The 23584-nt window shown below is 44.4% G+C and overlaps 1 protein-coding gene across 5 annotated transcripts in view; it reads left to right on the top strand.

Moving 5' to 3' along the window:
• The first annotated feature begins 1115 nt into the window (after positions 1–1115).
• LOC127583003 (supervillin-like) overlaps positions 1116–23584 on the top strand; it is a 120520-nt gene continuing 98051 nt past the window's right edge. For all 5 annotated transcript variants that reach the window (XM_052038688.1, XM_052038689.1, XM_052038685.1 and 2 more), the window contains exon 1: positions 1116–1396. The gene's annotated coding sequence lies outside the window, so the exon portion shown is untranslated. The remainder of the gene's footprint in view (positions 1397–23584) is intronic.

Raw genomic sequence — 23584 nt, 5'->3', positions numbered from 1 at the left:
CTGAATCAAAGGGCACGGAGGGACTTTCGGCTCACTGGGCTCAATGAGTCTCTTAAGGTTCACTCTGCGTGACCTATCAGCACCCACCCAGGAACAAGTTAAAGTGGTGAGGGGTTCTGCTTCCACCAGCCGCTCAGACAATTCAGACAGTGTCCAGACCACACCACTTCTCAGTTGAAAGTGAAGGGGCAGGCACGGTAGTGTAACGGTTAGCGCAACGCTATTACAGCGCCAGCGACTCGGGTTCAATTCCGGCCACTCTCTGTGAGGAGTTTGTACGTTCTCCCCGTGTCTGCGCGGGGTTTCCTCCCACATTCCAAAGACGTACGGGTTGGGAAGTTGTGGGCATGCTATATTGGCGCAGCCCCTAGAACACTCTACGCAAAGATGCATTTCAATGTGTGTTTCGATGTACATGTGAATAAAGATAACTTAAAACCCTCCTGTCTCAAAACTTAAACCAGACCGCCAGTCCAAAATATGATACCTGTGCTTAATGCAATTGGAAGCTTGCGCCGATAAAGGACTCATTGTCGACTTCGGATGCAAGATGCCAGGTAACCCAGCCGAGTGTTTGCGCCAGGGACCAATAAGACGGCGTCCAGTAGACTTGTGGTAAAGGCTTGATTGGGAGAGTGCCGCATTTGAATTTTATTTCGGTGCAAGACAAGGAACAAAGGTTTCTCCGCTGTCTCCTGTGAATCACTTGGCGCTTTGAAAGTGTACATTGCTGGCGTTTCATTCCCTGCCCTTCCCACCCGCAGTCCAAAGTCCACACAGACGCTTGGGGAAAAAACCCAATGCTGAAAAAAATACCTTCACAACTCGGCTGCGTGTCTGAGTTGTTGGCAGGGCTCACACCACTCTGAAAATGAGTGCGATTCAGCTGGGCATGAAACAGCACAGATAACAGAAATGAAGAAGGCCGAGGTGTTTCGACTTTCCCTGAACACATCTAATAGACTGTGTGTGGAGAACCCGTCTGATCACATTCTCGCTGGGTGCCACCTTTCCTGAAGTGACAGTTACGAAACCTCCTGCTGTTTGCTCTGTGTGTGTGTGGGTGTGTGGGTGTTTGTGTGTGTGTCTGTGTGTGTGTCTGTGTGTGTGTGTGTGTGTGTGTGTGTACACACAGGTAGGGTGCTGAGTGTTCCTTTTGTTTCTTGACTTGCGTTCGCTTGGTCGGCGCTCGGAGAATTAATGCAGAGGTGTCCTGGTAGCGGAGGGTGGAGAGTCCGCAGCGTCTGCGGTAGAGGAACTGCTGAAAGCGATCCGAGCCGAGCCGAGGCTCCGGGGGCACTGGTCACGGTGTCACACCTCTCACGCAGGGCTCGATGAGAAACCTCCGCTGACTGGAGTCACAGCGGCCACCGGACTGCGAGTCGGTTCGACTTCTGTAAGTGTTCCGGGTTCCTGTGTGAAGGGTTACAATCGCCTAAACGAAAGCCCTGTATCCGAGACAGTGCGGGGAAGGTTCTCTCCAAACCTATATATTATGCAAATTATCAGGGATTTGAAGTAACCTTTCCATTTCACGGTTCAATCCTACGTTAGAAATGATATTACGTTGGAAAGTGACCATATTTCCTTAAAAGCATGTGGATTATAATGAAGACAAGGGATTCTGCAGATGCTGTAATCTGGAGCAGTGCTGGAGGAACTCAGCAGTATCTATGGAGGGAAATAAACCAGGTTGAGAGTTGAATCCTGAGGAAGGGTCCCGACCCGAAACGTGGACTGTTTGTTTCCCTCCAGAGATACTTCCTGACCTGCTAAGTTCCTCCGGTACTTTGTGTGTGTTGCTTTGTAATGACTTGCTTTTGGAATGCGTTCATTTTGGGGAGTTTAGTTGAGTGTTTATTGGATGCAACCGAAAGCTTTAAATGTATGTGAACATGTTTACCCTTATTTCTGAATCGGATTTATTACCATTCAATCTACTTGATACGTTTTATACTCACATTTTGCCTCTGGTTTAATCTCTTGTTGCGATATTTTGTTACTTAAAACACCTGGCGTGTTGCTAACAGCGAGTGCGTTGAGTCAATGTGGCAGAATAAGGAATACGGTCAGGTCAGCAAAAGCTATAGAAGCAAAGGCGGGGAATGTGGTCTGGGGATGTGTGCAGTGCGCTTTGCGTGTGTCCGGGGTGAGACCAGCTGCCGAGCGTTCCCACTTCAGGGACTGATGCTCTCCGCGCCGTGAAGGTGCTAGAACTCGTTGGCAGCTCTGTACTTTGCCGTTTGATGTAAGTTGAGCCGGGTTGGAGGGCCGCGAAGTAGGGTAAAGCCGGCTGGTGTGGGACCAGAGTCACTGAAAAAGTTGCCAGCCCTTGTAATTCCCCTCACTGTTGGACCAGTTGCATTTTGCGGCAATGTGGCAGTTTGAGGTCAGTTTCAATGGCACTGGGCTTTTGTTGAAATAACTTACAAATTCCCAAACTGCCCATGATAGATTTCAACTCGGGCGCGATGCTTAAAAGGGTGAGTGATATGTTGCAGATCAATGATAGACGTGGTGCTACCGAGCCAGGTGTTCTCTCGGTTCACTGCTCGCCGCTTTACCCCCTCCCCAGTTCGTTGTCACCGGGTAGCTGGTGTCAGACCAAGTTAAGAACGAGGACCAGGAACTACTCTTAGGTATGCCACCATAGCAAGCGTCCTATCAGGATGCATCACAGCTTGGTCTGGCAACTGCTCTGCTCAAGACCGCAAGTCATCGCAGAGAGTTGTGAACGCAGCCCAGTCCGTCACAGATGGAAACCAGTCTCCCCTCCGCTGACTCTGTCCACACTTCCCACTGCCTCGGGAAAGCAGCCAACATAACCCAGGACCCCTCTCAGCCGGGTCATTCTCTCGTCTCCCCTCTCCCGTTGGGCAGGCACCACCCGACTCAAGGACAGCTTCTGTCCTGCTGTTGTAGACTCTTGAACAGACCTCTCCTATGTGAAAGACCAATTCTGCATCTTCCAATCAACTCAGTGGTCCTTACACTTCATCTGTTTACCTTCACTGCACTCTCTCTGTAGCTGCCACACTACATTCTGTATTCTGCATTCTGTTTTCTTTTTACTATCTGGATATACCTGTGTATGTATAACCTGTCTGGATGACATGCAAACTAAGGTTTTTCGGTACACGCGACAATAATAAGCCAATGTTATCCTGGTTGTCACATATTTGCCATGGTCAGTCTTTGGCAGTGTCTTGTCACTATATATAGTCAGAATCAGATTTATTATCACTGACATATGTTGTGAAATGTGTTGTTTTGCGACAGCAGTACAGTGCAAGACATAAAAATTACTATAAGTTACAAAAATAGATAAATTGTGCAAAAGAGGAATAACGAGGTAGTGTTCATGGACAGTTCAGAAATCTGATGGCGGAGGGGAAGAAGCTGTTCCTGAATCATTGAGTGTGGGTCTTCAGGCTCCTGTACCTCCTCCCCGATGGTAGTAATGCAAAGAGGGCACGTCCTGGATGGTGAGGGACCTTAGTGATTGATGCCGCCTTCTTGAGGCAGCGCCCTTGAAGATGTCCTCAATAGTGGGGAGGGTTGTGCCCATGACTGAGGTGGCTGAGTCAACAACCCTCTGCAGCCTCTTTCAATCCTGCACATTGGAGCCTCCATACCAGGCAGTGATGCAACCAGTCAGAATGTTCTGCACTGTACATCTATAGAAATTTGACATACCAAATTTCCTCAAACTTCTAATGAAGTAGAGCCGCTGGTCTTGTGACAAGCTTAAGTTTATGCAGTCAGTGGCCCTACCAGGAACATACCAGGTTTGATTCAAGAGAATTGATGTTGTGTATCAGTGAGGAAGCAGAATGTGCAGGGGGAAATCAGCCGCTGGCTGTGGGGCTGTCAATGGCTGCTTCTCTGCTCCCTCTGTGAGACATTTAATTTCACTCTGCATTGAATCCCAATGAGTGGTCGACTTTGGCCAGAATGGGGCGGAACGTCTGTAATCTCCCCCAGCACTTACTGGGCTGTAAAAGCGAAAGCCACTTGCAGTTCCTGAGGCTGATCAGCAACCCTTGTTGGGCAATGAGGTCAGGTTTTAAGGTGATTCCCACTGTGGTCGAATATCCTCCTGACCCTCACTGCCAAGGCTGCCACGTGACTAATAGCCATCGGGTCAAGGAACCAGAAGTGACCAGGACCTGTGGGCCCGCAGCCCATCAAAGATCTACTTAACAGGAGAAAACTAGTGGGAAAATAATGTAGATTGGCGGGAAAGAGACACACAGTGGCAAAATCTAGAGAAGTGATTCGTAAATAATATATTCAAGACTATAATATCATTAACGGGGCTCCAGTGACATCATAAGAGGCCTGAATAAAACTGTACCAGATTATAAATGTCACTTGAACTCTGATATTAGGTTACACCCTGCTAATTATTCCCTTCTGTTTGTTATTATGCAAAAAAATATATGTTGCACTGTTGAGTTTGTGCCATTTAGTACACTGTGCTTTTTGGCTCTGGCTCCACCTCTGGAAACTGTATGAAGTGGGGAAGGTGCCAGACAGCTCTGTGGCTCAGTGATTATTTTTGTGCCAAGTGTTGAGGTTAAGAGCAGTGATGGTCCAACACTGCTGGTAATGGTGATGACAAGGCATGTTAAGTGTCAGTCATGGCTCAATGATAGCTTGAAAGACACTCTCTGAAGAAGGGCAAGGGGGTTACACAACACGTATCCTCATCAAATATCCCTAACGTAGCCTACTTGATCATAGTCAGCTGTGAAAAACTGCAGATGCTGGAAATCCAAAACAAAAACATTTTAAGTGCTCAGCAGATCAGGTAGCATCTATGGGGACAGAAAGAAAGGCCTCATTTTGTATCAGGGACTTTTCATCAGGACTAGCAAAGTGAGAAGAAATGCATTTTTAAGTCGCAGAGAGGAGGAAGAGTGGAGAGAACAGAGAGATTGTCTGTGATAGACCAATGTTGTCAAGATAATGATTACGGCAGTTCGAGACTGAAGAGAAAAATGACATACATTGAAACAGAGAGGTACAGCCACATTTGTGGAGAGAGGCAGAGACTGACAAAAGGGGTTACAGGCAGTCCCCAGGATTCTGTTCCTGAGAACCATCCATAACCCAAACTGTTTGTAAGTCAGAAATGAACAGAGACAGTGGTGAGGGGAGAGTGAGCAGGCACAAGAAGAGCAGCCGGCCTCACTGACTCACTGAGAGAGAGAGTGAGTCTGCTCAGCACTCCCAGCTCTGCTTGACTCAACCCAGCCTCTGAATGTTGTGGCTTAAAGAGTGGGGAGATAAGGCATCCAGAAATGCCCCTTTCCCACCTGGCAGTAGATACCTGCAGTCCTGCAGCAGCCAGCAAATCCATTCCCCTCCACCCCACCCATTTCCCAAATACTCGTTCCTATGTATGGAGTGTCCATAAGTTGGGCTTTTGTAACCTAGGGAGGACCTGAAATTATTAACCTTAGTGTTGGACAGATGGCTGCATCGTACCTGGACAGAAGATGAGGTGGCATTCCTCGAGTTTACATTGGAGTATGGTAGGAGTCTGAAGGTAGGGAAGTCAGAGTGGGAGTGGGACGAAGAATTGAAGTGCCGGGTGGCAGGGTTGCCCCTGCTGACTGAACAGAGGTGTTCTACAAAGCATCACCCAACCCAAATTCTGGTTCTCCACAGTGGACGAGGCCACATCACGGGCACCAAACGCAACCACACTGAATCAGAAGTGCAAGTGAATCGCTGCTTCACCTGGAAGGAGTGATTTGGTGCCTAGGTGGTGGGAAGGGAAGAGGTGAAAGGACAGGCGTTGCATCACCTGTAGGTGCAAGGAGAAGGAGAGTGGTCAGTAGAAGTAGAAGAACGGACCAGGGAGTCATGGAGAGAACGGTCCCTTTGGGGGGTGTGGGGGAAGATGGTGGAACCTTGTTGAAGGTAGTGGAGATTATGGAGAACTGTCAACTGAAATATGGAGGCTGGTGAGGTGGAGATTGGTGAGGTGGAAGGTAAGAACAAGGGAACCCTGCCCTCTCTCTGACCAGGAAGAGGGTGAGTGAGAGCAACAGGACAGGAAATAGAAGGGCATTGTGGAGAGCCAAGCCGATTATGGTAGAGGGAAGGACCTGACTAAGGAGAAAGGAAGGTATCCTCCATGGAAAGTCTTTCCTTTGGTGCGTATACGATGGAGGTGGAGAAACTGGGAGGATGAATCACAGTCCTTCCAGGATGCAATGATGCTGCTTAACCCAGATCGCGCACAGATATCATTGAGTTGTACAGCACAGAAACAGCGCAGTGTACAAGATGATAAGAGGCATGGATCGAGTGGACAGTCAGAGACTTTTTCCCAGTGCAACAATGGCTGACACGAGGGGACATAATTTTAAGGTGATTGGAGGAAGGTATAAGGGGGATGTCAGGGGTAAGTTTTTTACACAGAGAGTGGTGAGTGCGTGGAACGCACTGCCTGCAGAGGTTGTGGGGGCAGATACATTACAGACATTTAAGAGGCTCTTAGATAGACACATGAATGATAGAGAAATGGGGAGCTATGTGGGAGGGAAGGGTGAGATAGATCTTAGAGCAGGATAAAATGTTGGCACAACATTGTGGGCCAAAGATCCTGTACTGTGCTGTAGTGTTCTATGTTCTATGTTCTAAGCAGGCCATTTGGCCCATCGAGTCTGCACCAACTATCAAGCACCCATTTACACCGATCCTACATTAATGCAGTTTTATTCTCTCCATATTCCCATTAACCCCGCCCCCACCAGATTCTACACTCACCCTACACATACTGGAGGCAATTTACAGCAGCTAATTAACCTACCTACCTGCACAGCTATGGGATGTGGGAGGAAACCCACACAGTCACAGGGAGAGCATGAAAATGCCGCACAGGCAGTGCCAGAGGTCACTGGAACTGCGAGGCAGCAGTTCGATTTACTATACCACTGTGCACTGAGTGCTTCTGTCTTTGTTGCTGTTTGTGGGATCTCACTGTGTATAAATTGGTTATAGGTTCCACATGTAGCCATAATAACAGGGATGCATTCCTGGAAAATATTTCATTAAACAAAATGTAGGTTGAAATGGCTGGTCAAAATGCGCTATGGGTGTTCCTACGCATGAAAATGGAGCAAAGAGTGGTTTCTTGTAAACCGGAGATACAAATCTCAAAGAGTCACAGTCATTGCAGCAATAATTTGTAAACCACAGGTTACTGTATTACAACTAAGACTATTTCATATGTACTGATGGCCATGAAGTGCTCTGAGACAGCTTGATGTTCTTAGTACAGAAAATAAAGGCTTTATTTCTTTTCCAGATGGTATTTGCATTGTAGCTACTGAGATGAAGTTATGCTGACGGGCTTCCAGAGAAGCTTGGATTCTGGGAGACTGATGCTGAAGCTATCCCTGTGTCTTTTCCCAAGCCTTCATCAGCCCCGGCTGAACCCAGGGGAGACTGCCTAGGAAGATGCAGTGTTATTTGCCTGCTATCCAGCGGTCACTTGAGGTCTGGGAAAGGTTGGGTTCTGGGCACAGGAGCTTGTCTCCTTTTTTCATTCTTTCATGAGATGTGAGCATCACTAGCAAGGGAGAAGTTATTCTACATCTCTAATTGGCCTTAAACTGAATGGGTTACCAGGTTGTTTCAGAAGATAATTAGGAGTTAACTATGTTGCATTCAGACCAGTATTGTTAAGAGTTCTAGCTTCATTCCCACTGGGAAACCAAATAGAATTTTACAACAATCTGGTAGTGTCATGGACATCATGAGTAATACTGCCTTTTTTTTCCATTCCAGACTACTTAGAATCATAGAGCTATACAGCACAGAAGCAGGCCCTTCAGCCCAACTTGTCCATACTGGCCAAGGTGGCTTCCTGCACTCGTCCCATTTGCCCGCGTCTGGCCCCGATCCCTCTAAACCTTTCCTATTCATGAACCTGCTTATTTAATTGGATTTAAATATCCCAGTTACCATGGTGGGATTTAAACTCACTTTTTCAGATCATTAGTCCAAGCCCCTAGATGATGGCTGCAGACTAGTAATTACAGGGATAGTCCGCTGCCACAGTCCCAGTTTGGTACCGATGCTGGGAAGCATGGTAGAAATTTCATTAATATTTTCTGTTCAATGGCACCTCGAGTCCAATTGTGATCAAACATTTTGTCTTCATCGGAGGGAAATCGATCAATTATTGTGTGGTAAAACAGTTAGTGATTTGGTTACATGGGGTCATTCAAAGATACAGCACAGAAACAGGCACTTTGGCCCACCGAGTCCGCACTGACCATCATTCGCCATTTACACTAATTCTACACTAAACCCATTTTTTATTCTCTCCACATTCCCAATTCTACCAGTCACCTACACGCTAGGATCAATTTACAGTAGCCAATTAACCACCAAACTACATGTCTTTGGAATGTGGGTGGAAGCCAGAGCACCCAGAGGAAACTCACACAGTCACAGGAAGAGCGTGCAATCTCCACACAGACAGCACCCGGGGTCAGGATTGAACCCAGGTCTCTGGCGCTGCAAGGCAGCAGCTCTACCAGCTGCGCCACTGTGCCGATATGTTTTATATCTTGCCTGATTTCCTCTTCCATTAAATGTCAACACAGAAGAGAAACAGACCAGTGTTAAACAGGCAGCTGATTTATTACTGCTACTTATATTTCTGTAGCCCAAGAGGAACTCCGTTCCCAGGAGGCAAAGTTGAATCTAGGTTCTTGTTCATTTACAAACCTCTCAAGTTGCTAGTACTTCAGACATTTTGCTTTATGGGCTGCAGACAGTCCCTCTGCATTCTCCAGGGCTATGAAACTCAGATGTAAACACACACTGGGCTAAGCTGCTGGAACACCAGTGGCCATAGTCCGGACATGGGCCCAGCAGGTGCAGTGTTGATGACCTCCACTCCAGTGCGTTGGTGTTTTGTGGTTTGATAGTGAACATCTGTCCAATTTTTCACTGTTTGGAGTTGTTTCTGGTACAATTACATTGGGAGCCTCTGCAGCTGATTAGTGAAAATAAATGCACTTCATCTTTTGAATCATACGTAACTTCCATTATCTGTTGCAACTAATTGCAATGTCATAATTCCTGGAATCCCTTACTATATGTTTTAATGCACTGAGTCTCCACAGTTCCTTTTGTTAAGAGATATATCTATTCTTTTTGTTTTGCTTAAGAAAGGAGGGAAAAATAAAATAGGGAACTTGAGTCCAGTTTGTCTGAGATCAGAATTAGGGGAAAAAATGTTTGATTTGATTTCTAAGGATGTGCAAACTGGACACTTGGAAAAAAATATGTTTCTGCAGACACAGCATGGTTTAATGTAAGAAGGATATTGTATGACAAATCTAGATAAGAGGGAACCTGGGGGTGTGTTTAAGGTTTCAGAAATCGGTTTGATAAAGAGTCACGTAAGGTGTTGTACAGTGTTAAGGAGCAAATGCATCGACATGGGCTGAGGATTGGTAACAATGAGTAACAAATGATGGGAAGCAATGAGTGAGGGTAAACCAGTCAGTGTTGGGATGGCAGGCTGTGTCCTGTGGAGTGCAGCAACAATCAGCTTTGGCTATGGTTGCTTACAATCAATGACTTAGATGAGGGGGAGAAGGGGTCAAGTGTAAGAAGTCCAAAAGCAAAGCAAAATGCACATGCTGGAAATCAGGCAGTTTGTATCAAGCAAGATGGACAGTTATCACTTCAGTTTGATGCCCTTTTACTGGAACTGATGTCACATCATTAAAAAGAATGTTTTTCTCCCCACTGTTGCTGCCTGACCTGTTGAGCACTTCCAGCATTTTCTGCTGTGGCGTTAGTTGTCAGACATCCAGAATGGTGCCACAGAGTTAACATTTCAGGTCAATGGCCTTTCGTGAGAATTAGAAAACAAGCACCATTCAGCTTGCAGGGAAGAGGGAGAGGTGGATGGGATAGAGGGAACGTCAGTGATCAGGAGAAGACCAAGGGAGACTGAATGACACAAGCAGCAGCTCTGAGAAGATGTGAAAGCTCGCTGGCTCCAGCTGATCTGTCTGATGGAGAAACAAGTGGGAGGATTAAACACATAAAAAAAGGAGGAAATATAATATAGAACAGCACAGCACAGGAACAGGCCCTTTGGTCCCCAATGTCTGTGCCAACCATGATGCCAATTTAACCTGCGCAGAAGGAGAGAGGAAGAAACAGTTCTGGAACTGTGAAATAGAAAAAAGCTGCTGATGCTGCAAATTTGAAATAAAAACTGAAAACACTGGGTCAGGCAGCAGATGTGGAGAAAGCAGCAAGTGAACAACCATCTGAACTGAAGGCTTGCTGACCCAAAACATTGATTCTGCTTCTCTCTCCTGACCTGCTGTGTATCCCCAGTGCTTTCTGGCTTTTACTTAACATTAAAGTTGATAACCTGTCAGCAGAACTGACCAGTTCTGGAACAAACTGAAAAAGTTGGTTATCTGAGATTGTACGTGAGATTTTTCCCTGTGTTCCTTCCTCTCCTCCCTGCCACTTTCTGTACATCTTGAACTATTAATATCTAAATATTTAAAAGTTCTAATGACATGTTATCAATCTGAAATGCATAAATGCTGGAAATTTCAAGCATTTTTTTTACATTGCTTTACACCAAGACCAGCAAACTTAGATATATTAAAAAAACAGAAAATGCTGAAAATGATCAGGAAGTCAGGCAGCATCTGAAGTGGGAGAAACAGAGGTAACATTTTAGGTCCTGATGCAGGGTCTCGACCCAAGATGTCGACCGTTCCTTTTCCTCCACAGATGCTGTCTGATCCACTGAGTTCCTTCAGCAACTTGCTTTTTGCCCCAGATTCCAGTATCTGCCATCTCTGGTGTCTCTGTCTAACATTTTCAGGTTCTGTCCTTTCATCAGATCAGAACAGTGGGGAGAACAACAAAGTTATTGGTTCATTTGATGGGGTGACATCAGTTCTAGTGAAAGGCCATCAATCTGAAATGAGAACTGTGTATCTTTCTTCACAGGAACTGCCTGACCTGCTGAGAATTTCCAGCATTCTCCAGTGTTTGCCAGGATCTATACTTTTTGGTTTGGGATTACTGCTTTTGATGATGTTGATTGAGGAATAAGCATTTAGCATGTTAGCAAGGAGATTCTCCAGGTGTGTTAGCTGCCTATGCAGCAAGGAAAGCAATATTTTTGTCAGAAGACTTCAAAACAGTCTCATTAATTGCTGAGAATGATTATGTGACTCTATTGATTTTTATTAACAACAAAAGAAGATATAATGAGTGGAAGCTTGAGAGGAGCAAAGCATTGGTATCACTGAACAAGTTGGGATTCAATGAAAGCACTCCTGCTGCTTGGTCAATGGTTGTGGGTTCTGGCCCTACTCAAGTAATTTGAGCACAATTTCCAGGATGACCTTCCTGTGTGGTATGGAGGAAGCAATGTTTTGTTAGGGATGCAAAATCCACTCTAATTATTTTGTTTATTCAATGATCCACAGTAAGCAGGCTGTCTCAGGTTTAATTCTATGCTAAATTACATGATCTTAGTTAGCTATGGGCAGCAATTCCATAATAAATCTCGACGTCCCTGAATAAGGGAGCGGAAAAAGCAGACAAGGTTCCCAGTCCTGGTTGTTATCCATGAACCCCTTAATGCAGCTTTGCATGGCACAGCGTCAGGATCAGTTGTACAATCTTATAGTGCTTCAATCGTCCTCCTCTGGTGTTAATTTTAACCCTCCCAAAAATGGTTTGTGAAAATTGGGAAATTATATGTTAAAATTCTGAAACAGGAGCCCAATCCACCTTCTACTTGAGTTGGTTTGGGGTCGATGACGGGACGCTGCTGAGTGTTTATAACAAGTTCTGTGCTCATTTCTTTTCCTATCTAGGTCAAGTACTGCATGGGCAGATATTGTTTAATGCCTTTCTACTGAGTGTTAGTAACGTGCCAGAGCTCAAAACTCAGATGAGTGCCAAAAGTCTGTTTCTGAATTGTCCTCACTCCTCGTTTGATATCCAATGCTGGAGAAACTCCACTGTCTAAATACCATGAAGACAGAACTCTGTCTTTGGGCTGTCTCACTAACTGTTCCCGGGACATCAACTCCATCTCCCTCCATGAACTGTCTGAGTCTGAACGATTCAGATCCAGGATGTTGGAAAGGTCAGGGCCAAGGTGTTGCTCAGCACAATTCCAGATTTCATCCTTGCATTTTACTGGCAGATGATACAAAAGCAATGTGCAATTGAGTAAGACAATGGACCAGTTCCTTTCCTGTTTGCATCTGCTCTTTATGGTAAAGTAATGTATGACAGGTGATGATCAGTGTGTGCATACTGAGATCACCCTGTTGTGTAAACTGAATTGGCCCTCAGGGGTGTCTGATGTATGATGAGTTAATCTACTGGACTCCTTTTGACTGAATGTTGGTTGGATGCAGTATGTTATTAATGATTGGTTCGAATCCCAGAGCAAAGCCACGCATTGTATGTATGCAGGAAGTACTCTGTGTTTTAATGATCTCAAAGGTTTGAAATGCCAACCTGCTTGAGGATCTGAATGAGGAACAAATTTTCTCCTTTCCTGACTTCAGGTCATTCAGAAGCGTTTTCTAACCAATAAAATACTTGAAAGTGCAGTCACTGTTGTAATGTAGGAAGTACAGCAGCCAATTTAAACACAACAAAGCTCCACAGTTACGTGATGAGGAACAGATACTTGCTGAGATGTTCTTCCTCAGTCAGTAGTTCTAGACGTAGTGTACTGTAATGGCTGCATACTCTTCTCTCCTCCTGGAGCACACAGCCATGACTATATAGTGTGATGGAGACATAAGAGCTCCTTCCATAGATGCTGTCTGACCTGCTGAGTTCCTCCAGCTCCTCTGCCTGTTGCTATATAATGTGATGTTGGTTGACATAAATATTATCCAAATCTCCTCTTAGCTTCCTCAAAATATCACCAGAAGCTACATTATATCCAGTTAAGAGGACAAGTGGGAGCTCAGTTGAGGTCTCAGCTGGAGGATGGCAGCTCTGACAGTGCACAACTCCCTACAGGTAATTATCTACAGCAGATGAAAGATGAAATTGGATGTTTACCTGTCACAGTTGTCTATTATAAAATGCATTGTAAAGTCCATTGTGTCATCAGACCTTTGTATACAACACAAGTTTGAATAGAAGCAGAAGGCCATCAGACCCATTTAGACTCCTGTGCTTGCTCCATCATTCAATAGGATCGTGGCTGATCTTTTACTTTCCTGTACCAACCACAAATCCTTTCAATACCAAATCATCTATCAATCTCTATCTTAAGTATACTCAGCGACTTCACCTCCACAGCCCACCTGGAGGGAGAATTCCAAAGTTTTGCTGACCTCTGGGTGAAGAAATTTCTTTTCATCTCCATGTTATTGCATTGAGACATTTAAAATTAGAACTGCAAAGTAGGAATATTGGATTGAAGATCAATCAGCAAAGAACTGAACAGTTTAATAACCATCACAGAAAATGTTTGTATGCATCAAGCAAGATGATCGCTAAATGTGATGCATGTTTCTATAATGTAGATAATTTTTGGCTGAACATATTTGTTCTGACAAGTTGAAAGAAAGTTTGTAAAGATCTAAACTGTTCCCCAGGTTTTGTATGCAATTCTATATCAGACTCTTCTTAATTTGACCTGCCAATATTAAGGAGGCATCTGATCAATGGATCCCAATCTAATTGAATTTGCTTGAAAAAATTAAAACGATAAGGCTATATCGAACTGAGCCACAAAGATTAGATAAGAATATGGGTGTGATCATCATGTGGTGCCACCCACAAGAGAAACAGTCACCACTGACTGGACCTCCATAAGGAATTTGGAGTCTTTCCACAGACACAGAGTCATAAAGTTGCACAGCACAGAAACAGGACCTTCAGGGCATTTATGCCCATCTACAGTAGTCCCATTTGCCTGCATTAGGACCATATCCTTCTATGCCTTACCTATTTTAGTGTACAAGCATAGTAATTGTATTTAATTCTACCAGCTCCTCTGGCAGCCTATTCCAGATATCAACCACGCTGTGTAAAAAAACTTACCCCTCAGGTCTCCTTTAAAACTCCTTCCCCTCACCTTAAATCTATGCCCTCTTGAAACTTCTCTCATGGAAAAAAGATTTCAACTATCCATCCCATCGATGCCTCTCATCATCTTAAATACAGTTATTAGGTCACCTTTCAGCCTCCTTTGCTCCGGAGATAACAAGACCAGCCTATCCAATTTCTCCCTAAACTAAAGTCCTCCCATCCGAGCAACATCCTGGTGAATCTCCTCTGCATTCCTTCCAGCACAATCACAGTGTGGTGACCAGAACTGCACGCAATACTCCATGTGCATACTAACCAGTGTTTTGTAAAGGTGTAACATGATGATTAAACAGTGCTGGTCAGTTCTTCCACTGAACTCCAGCCTGTCTGATATCAGTGACATGACTGCTTGCCAGCATCCTGGATCAGAACCTGCTTCTCTTCTTGCTAAGAATTCGTAATTGCAGCAAAATTACATTTCCTCAAAGCGGAAGCGGACTGAGATGCAATTCTTCGGTTTCAACACTTGTCCCTCACACCATTGACCTGCAGTGTTTTGACTTTTCTCGCCACTCTACCTGGTGGATTCTCTACTTGTCCCACCACTTGCTGATCCATGGAATGCACTTCCTCACACTCTGCTGTTATTTGTTCAGCACTGGCAGCTGTTTCATTTCCTGTTCATTCTCTTTATTGGCCCCACCTGTGTTGAATGTTTTCCTTCTGCTTTAGTCCAGTCATTAATGCGCCCTAGAGAGATGAGAAAGTCTAAGTGTGCTACAGTGATGCAGAAGTTATTGTTGCTGCCTGAAGTTCATGGGATCTTAGTTCAATCCTGACCTCCGGTGCTGTCCGTGTGGAGTTTATACGTTTTCCCTGTGACCATGCGGGTGTCCTGCAGGTACTTTGCTCTTCTCCCACGTCCTAAAGATATGCTGATAGCTTAATCGGTCCTGAAAATTACCCAATAGTGGACGTAACTACCTTAGAGTAGGTAAATGGCAAAGTGACTCAGCAGGGAGATGGTGGGCAGGTGTGAGAGAATAGGTTAAAGGGAAATAAAAGGAGGAGTGCAAGAGACAGAAACGTTCTGCTGGGAGCCAGCATGGTCCTGGTGTGAGGAGAATAGGTTACAGGCAAAATTAGTGGGGCAATGAAATTTGACTTGTGAGCCAGCATAGACTCAATGGGCCAAATAGCCTTCTTCTGTGTCATAATAAGTAGGCATCTCCTGAGTGGTGATGTTATAGACAGGCTTATAGTTTTAAGTAAGTTTGTTCAGTTTTTTTCATGACGTATATGCAGCCCTTCCATGAACAGTGTAGGTTGCCTGTACCAGAGTTTGGGAAGAGGGTGAAATTGCTGCCTTAATGGGGATGGAAGCAAATGGGCTTATGGAGTTCCTTTATCTGGACTGATATTGCAGCTTTATAAATTTGGATGTTATCTATTGCAAGCTTTCCCTGCTCTGGAGATGTCCAGGAGAAAGATGATTCCAACACTTTATGAATGTGACTTTGCTGACAACACATTGAGTGTTACTTATCAACGCAAACAAATGCTGACAGTAAAAAGATTGCAACGTAGACCCTGGTAAAGAGTTGGGAACATGTCATTGACAAGACAGCTACCAACAAAGTGGACAGATGTCTCAAATGTTGACTCACAGCATGAATCCAACCATGTAAAGTAAAACATTGAATTTTTCAAAGGTGAAATACCAAGTATATGTATGTATCTGAGTGGGTCAATATGTATGACTTCACACGTGGTTGGAACTCTGATCTTTAAGAAAATAGACGGAAATTTCAATTATCAAAGGGTAAAGTCTTGGGTGGCTACCTGCCGCTGCCTCACCCCTCTAGGTTTCATCCTGACCTCAGGTGCCGTCTGCGTGGGGTTTGCACATTATCCCTGTGGACAGGCGTGTTTCCTCCGGGTGCTCCAGTTTCCTCCCACATCCCAAAGACGTGCTGGCAGGTCAATTGGCTGCCAACTTACCCCTCAGTCTGGATAAATGGCAAAAGAATCAAAGGGGAGCTAATGGGCATGTGAAAGAGAGCAAATTGCTGGGCTGCTGTAAAATAAGGAGAGTGGGACTGATAGGATTGGCCTGCTGGGAGCCAGCATGGATCTGATGGGTGAATGGCTTCCTTCTTTGTTGTCGTAAATAAGTAAATCTCTCCTGAGGTAAATGTTGACGTCTTCTGCTCCACCAGCGTTCTCGTGGGGGATCTCTGCTTTTCCTTCCTGTCCTCAACTGCTACAAAACCTGGGGAATTCAAGCTGTAGACCAACCAGTCCAATGGGATGGACTGGCAACTGGCTTCTACCAATAGCAGTTGTCCTTTCTGCTGACTTCATTGTCTCTCTGCCTTTGATGCATCTTACAAAATAGCAGTGCATTGGATCGAACTGGTGCATTAGTAATACAATCTGAAGTGGCCCAATTTTAACTCTTGATCTGTCCCAAGTTTCCCACCTTTGGGGCAGATCACCGGCCAGGCTTCTCAACTGCATCAGTTGTGGACCCATACTTGATACAGTAGTGTGAGAGGTGTTCCGAAACACAGTTCAAAAAGGAGTTGTGGGGACAGGAGAGTTAGCTACAAGAAGCCAGTTTGCTTTTCCTCCTTTCTCCCTACTAATGTGGAGTTGGGCAGGGAAGGGCTGGGAGACTGTAAGGAGCCAGCACAGATCTGAAGGGCCGCGTGGTCTCCTTCTCTACCTCGATGATTCTTTCTCGTTATTCATGCTGTAGATTCCATCCGAACCTGATTCCACTGGCCCACCGCCCCACCTCCCCCAACCCCTCTCGGTTCCCAGCACTGGCGCAGTCTAGCATTTGACTGGTAGCTCCATCGCCCTCCTGAACCCAGCCCAGGAACTAAAGACCAGGCAGCAAGTTTTCAGATGTAAAGAATCGTAAAGAAACGCGCTATGATAAAGAGTTGTGGAGTCTTACAGGCTCTTCAGCCCACCAAATCTGTATTGACCATCAAGCATCCATTTACAACAATCCTACTTTATTCCCTCCCTACATTCCCATCAATTCCCTCCAGATTCTTCCACCCACCTCCAAACTAGGGGTAATTCACAGTGACCAATTAACTCCCCAACTCGTGCGTCTGAGGGAGGTGGGCAGAGACTGAAGCAGTTGATGGAGACCCATGGGTCATACAGAGAGATGGACAGCATTGATGGTCAGGATTGAAGCTGGGTCGCTGGAGCTGTGAGGTAGCCACACCAGTGGCTGTGCCAGTGAATCTATTAGCATTGACAATATTATCTTTGGGTTCTCCTCTTCAATACAAAACCAACATCATTACACGACAAGTGGTACAGACAAAAGATGGTCCTTCAGTCCTTTAATCTTCAGCTTCTCTTTCCCTCTATCACCAAAATGTCTCCACCTCACCCCTTCCTTTCCTGTGGTACTATCAAGTAGAATTTTAAATGTCTCTAGTCTTTTTAGTTTCCACTAAGATATCCATTACTCCAAACACGTCCTTTGCAAAGTTCTCCCTAAATCTGTTTTAAATTTATCTTTTACTGATTTGTTTGTATTTGTATTCTCTTATCCTAGCTTCCTGCTTTAATCCCAAGTATTACTTTATCTGCTTCCTTTCAAACATTTGGTGTTACTCCTTTCACTGTTTTCCCTTGTCTCTAATCTTCTCTTTACTCAGTCCTGTCCCACTCGCACTGAATTCTCCTTTAATGTTCTGCCAAAGAGCGACTGCTTTGAATGTCCTTTGTCAGTTCGTTAAGGACAAATGGTGACTTGTGAGTGAAAATCTTTCGGTTCAGGAAAAGGGCAAGTCCACTTGTGGGGAGTATTTTCCAGTTCTAGGATCTACAGTTGCCATTATAATCCAGAGCTCCATTTGATCAGTGTGCAATTTAAACCCTTAGTTGCACTAACGTGTTCATGTTGGAGTGAACTTGCTGTGAAGCACCATTGACCAAACTGCAGTTATCTAACCCTGGCATTCATCTGTTGGGAGATTGGAAGGAGTAAAATCAATGACATTAAGGTGAAACCACAGATTGGAACAATTTCCCACCGTTTTACCAAGGGTCGACATGAAGACCTTCTAACCAGTTGCAAAGCATCTCTCTGTTCTTTGTTGACAATGTCTTTTGATTTCACCTTCCAAAGACTACAGGCTATTGTATCCAATGATCTATTCTAGTTTTCTGAAAGAGACTCCCATTTAGGGATTTGTTATTTGTACCTTCAAAAAACTGGTATTGAGGCTCCCGGAACATATCTTTCAATGAGAGGGATGTCTAAAGGAATTCTTTTGATTTAGCAGTTTTATATCACATATATTTGTGTTTTACTTGAAATTCCAAATTTCCCCAAGGATTCAGTAGATCAGACACTTCTCTCTGTGGCCACACTGTGAGAGACCCGTCAGTAGAAACCCATGTACAACAGGCAGCAGCTTTCCTGAAATAGGTAGATCCACACAAGGGCTACCAGCAGATTGGCAGTCATGGCCTCCATTTCATTTAATGGAGCACTTTCATGCTACAGGGATTGTTTTCTATTCAGTGAGATTACAAGGTGGTTTAAGCAATTCTTGGGATGGTGGTATTTTTGTTTCTGCACATTGGAAATGACCCAGTCCAAAATAATGCACTTGAACTAGGTTATGATGTTGTGATGTTAATGCTGCTGAATAATTCTTCCTTCTGTATTCTTAATGGAGGGAATTATTTTAAACAAGTTAATACTTAAGATTGCTAAGCAATTCTATTCAGATATTAATTGCTTGTACTGTGATAGTCAGCTAATATTTACCTAGTGTAAAATGAGGGAGTTCTTTCAAATAATAAAATCTCTTCTTAAAATAGTCCTTGCCCTTTTAGGATTTGTCATAGAGGATTGCTTTATTATTCTATCTCAGGCCTGATTGACGTAAAAATGAGCCTTTGATCTTACTGTTAAAGTGGGTTGTCCACATGGTATTTTGAAAAAAAAATAAATGGTAAATTCTTTTCCTAACTTGGTGACTTGGATTCCTGAATTCTCAGGTCCAAAACAGTCTTCAAGGAGCAGAGGAGTTCATTGCCCTCAACACAGACACAGTTCCAGATTTAAGAATCCCAAATTCAAACAACGGAGGCATGGATTATAATTTGGTTTGTTTTAAACAACAGAAGAACTGCTGATTCCTGGCTGCTTTCTGCGATACACTTAGAATTCTCATAGCGATAGAGTCATGCAGGTCAGAAACAGATCCCTCTACCCACCCTGTCTATGCCGACCATCAAATACCCATTTATACTAATTCGATTCACCAGCTCTACATCCATAGCCTACTATGTCTTGGTGATTCAAATGGCCATGTTGTGAGAGTCTCTGCCTCCACCAGCCCATCAGGCAGTGTGTTCCAGATTCTAACAACCCTCTGGGGAAGGAATTCTTCCTCAGCTCCCTCTAACCCTCTTACTCCTCACCTTAGACCTGTACCCTTGGTCTTAGACACCTCTGCCATGAGAGGTGTCTCAATTCTGAGCTCCAATCTTTCACATTTAGTCCCACATACCTGCTTAAAGGAACCCCCTCATTTTACATCCTTACCCATCTCCAGTTGATTCGGAATCGATTGCAGGATCTATATTTCCCCATTTTCAAAAACAAATCTGTTCCCTTACACAAGCTCTTCCAATTCATTGTCTGACCAGATCCAATTTCTCTGATAGCTGGTCCCCTTCTCCTTCCCACAATCTCAGATACCATCTTGCAGCTGCTAATTTATGTTTTATGGGATTCTCTTCCAAAGTTTTTCCTCTGGCTACCATTATATCTGCCATCAGAGAAATCCTCTTAAAAGTCCGGGATATGTTTCAACTTTCACTGCTGGATAGAAAACTAATGGCAGCAGTTCTGGCCAATATTCCTGTCTTTTGACATCAATGGTAAGGTGATCAGAGGGTGTATAGTCAGCCAGACCCTTTTTCTCTTTGACTTTGAGTCACAGCTAGTCCCCTGATCCTTCTGTCTGCCTCTGACACTGTCTTGTGCTTTGTGGAATTAGTCTTCCACCAGACAATGAAAATTAAAACCTTCCTACCTTATTTTCTCAACCAACCGCTCTCCAATTTCTCATCTGGCCTCTTCTGAAATGCTCTAAGAATGCCCTTTACACTAGGCTGCTCTACTAATGGATGCTGTTGAGCTCTTTCACTTGTTATGCTGGCATATTTCATCAAGATTGGTGGTGACTTTTGTTTGCCTATGAGTGTGTTTTGAGTGCAGGACTGTTTCAACTTCCCCATTGCTTCCCTTAGTCTTGCTTCTGAGAGGCAACAGGGAGGTGAGAGGGCAGTGGAAACCAGGTTTGGCCACAAACACTAAGAAAGTGCAGACAAAAGATGGTCCTTCAGTCCTTTAATCCTCAGCTTCTCTTTCCCTCTATCACCAAAATGTCTCCATCTCACCCCTTCCTTTCCTGTGGTACTATCAAGTAGAATTTTAAATGTCTCTAGTCTTTTTAGTTTCCACTAAGATATCCATTACTCCAAACACGTCCCTTGCAAAGTTCTCCCTAAATCTGTTTTAAATTTTTCTTTTACTGATTTGTTTGTATTTGTATTCTCTTATCCTAGCTTCCTGCTTTAATCCCAAGTATTACTTTATCTGTTTCCTTTCAAACATTTGGTGTTACTCCTTTCACTGTTTTCCCTTGTCTCTAATCTTCTCTTTACTCAGTCCTGTCCCACTCGCACTGAATTCTCCTTTAATGTTGCTTTCAATTCTGCCAAAGAGCGACTGCTTCGAATGTCTTTTGTCAGTTCAAAGCTTGAAGTCAGTGGAACAGAATATAGAGACGTGTGTCCGACTGGCAGCCAGCGCTCACTCTGCTTGGGTGCTTCTGACCAAAGGTGAATTTTGCTCTCCTGAATTTTTTCACCCAGAGGGTGTCTGGAACCTGGAACACACTGCCTGAGAGGGTGGTCTTACAACATTTAAGAAGCATCTGGATGAGCACTTGGATCATCAAGGCTTTTAGGCTCTGGATCAAGTACTGGTAAATGGGATTAGTATAGAGAATGGTCGGCACGGGCATGTCAAAGGGTCTGTTTCTGTGCTGTGTGACTCCATGCTACATCAGAAAATCAAAAGCAGCCTTTCCTGCTTCATTTCACCGAGAGGTCTACACTTTATTGCTGCTGTTACATTTAAGGTTTCAAATATAAATGACCTCAGCACTGCCATTTAAACTTGGGAATTTGGGATTGAATCCAGCTCACACAAGTGGGATAATAATTTGCTCGCAGTGGCTGTTTACACTCCAAAGGAGCTGGTTTTAAAAGCCTTTAAGGAGCCTGTTACCTCATGGTCTATGTGAAAATAAACCAGAGGGAAAACACAGCCAGTTCAGACCCTTGCATTTTATTAAGATTCCCTGTTGCCTTATTAACAAAGAGTGGAGTCAGTCTATAGAGCACCATTCTCCCAGACACGAACCACCAGGCTGACTGTAAACAGAACATGCTCAAAACACACAGAAGATCAGGCAGCATCTCTGGAAAGTGAAAGAGAGCTAATGTTTCAGCTCAAAGACTCTTCGTTAGAACTGATGTGCACCCACTGGGACTTCACTTTTCATCCCTGCAAGTATTCTGGGGTCTGAAAACCATGGAAATCAGGGCAACATGTATTAACAGTTACAAAGCTGAGGAGCAGTAGTTTTGAAATTAAAGTTTCGAAGTCAAAGTTTCAAAGTCAAGTTTATTGTCATGTGCACAAGTCCATGTATGCACAGGTGCAATGAAAAACTTACTTGCAGCAGCATCACAGGCGCATAGCAGCAGCTAAGCAGCATTCACAAGAAAAACATAAATTGTACACAATTTTTACAAGAAAGAACACAATTATAACAAAAAAAATCTATTTTAGTGCAATCAAAGTGGTCTTTCGTGTGGCTGTACCGTAGTGATTGAACAGAATGGTTCAAAGGATGTAACTGTTCTTGAACCTGGTGGTGTGGGACTTCAGGCTCCTGCCTGATAGTAGCTGCAAGAAGATGGCATGGCCTGGATGGTGGGAATCTTTGATGATAGATGTTGCCTTCTTGAGGCAGCACCTCATGTAGCTACCACTGGTGGTGGGGCAGGATATGCCTGTGATGTATTGGGCTGAGCCCACTACTCTCTGCAGCTTCTTACATTCCTGCGCATCCGAATTGCTGTACCAGAGCATGATGCAGTCAGGATACTTTCAACAGTATATCTGCCTAACCTTCCCTGATGATGGTAGGAGAGGATCAGGGAAGGAAGTGACTAAGAGTATGACTCCAAAACTGCACACACATTTGATGGTTATCAGATACTGGTAGCATATTAATTAACAACACAATTGAGAACTTAAATTTGAAACTTTGCTGCACAGATTTCCAAGTGGTTGGGAAAGTGGACGGGGTGGGGGGGGTGGGGGGAGCAATGAGTTCTCCAAGTTGTGGCTGTTTGAGTACACTTTGTGAAACAGGAGAAGCAGGCTTGACTACCCTTCCCCTTCCCCTTCACCTGCCTTAAGAAAGGTTTATATTTCCCCCCAGCCTGGATTGTTAACCATCCACTTCAGCCCTCACAGGTCTGTCCCCAGCAACCCCACCTTTCCCTCACAAGAGTGTGCATTTCCTCCACACCCAGTTCACCCCCCCATCCCAATGAGTGGGGATTCACACCATGTACAGCTTCCTCCCACAGCACCCACCTCCTCTCTGTCCACTAGTTGGCCTGCCCACTTGGCTGGCTACCAGCTGGGACATGGGAGCTACTAGTTCTTGTGGGCATATTCATCCAGGTCTCCTCCTCTTGGTCTTTGCCAGGTTATGCAGCCATTTTCAGTCTTTACTTCCAATAAATATTGGGGCCAGGGAGACAAAAGCAAAAATGAGCAAATGTGGCCAGGTTCTAGTGTCGCCTCACTGAGCTCCCACACTTGCCACCCACACAGGCCTCATCCCACACTGCTTCCCAAGCAATGATTTTGGTTTGCCTCCTTTACTCTTCAGTCACCTCACACCACTCCTATGCCATCCCACCAAATGAAGTCGAGCCTTCAGATCAATGCACGCAGGTAAATGAGGAAATCTCCAGCAAACTACACCAAGATGCCAATGAAATATGGTTGCCATGGATTGCTTCTGACCATTCTGGGCTCCTTCCAACTCACAAGAGTCATTGAAGCATCCACTTACCTTGTAAAAGCATGGAAGATGCATAAGTTCAGGGAGATCTGATATAATGTGCATGTGATCTTCCTAAAAATCTGTCCTTATCATTGATCTGAATGACTGCACCTTTTGTGCTTCACTGATGCAGTTTAGAGTATTCTTCAGTACACAGTGTGCACTGTGCCAAATTAAATGTTAATAGTATTCTTAAACCAAGTCATGGTTAATGCCAAGATTAGAGTCTAATTGAGGAATAATCTAATCCATAGCACTGTTCTCTTTCACCTGAATTATTAGAG

This window comes from Pristis pectinata, chromosome 25 (genome assembly GCF_009764475.1).
Source record: "Pristis pectinata isolate sPriPec2 chromosome 25, sPriPec2.1.pri, whole genome shotgun sequence".
Classification (NCBI taxonomy): domain Eukaryota; kingdom Metazoa; phylum Chordata; class Chondrichthyes; order Rhinopristiformes; family Pristidae; genus Pristis; species Pristis pectinata.
Note: the sequence above shows the minus strand (reverse complement) of the source record. Positions and strands in the feature narration are given on the sequence as shown.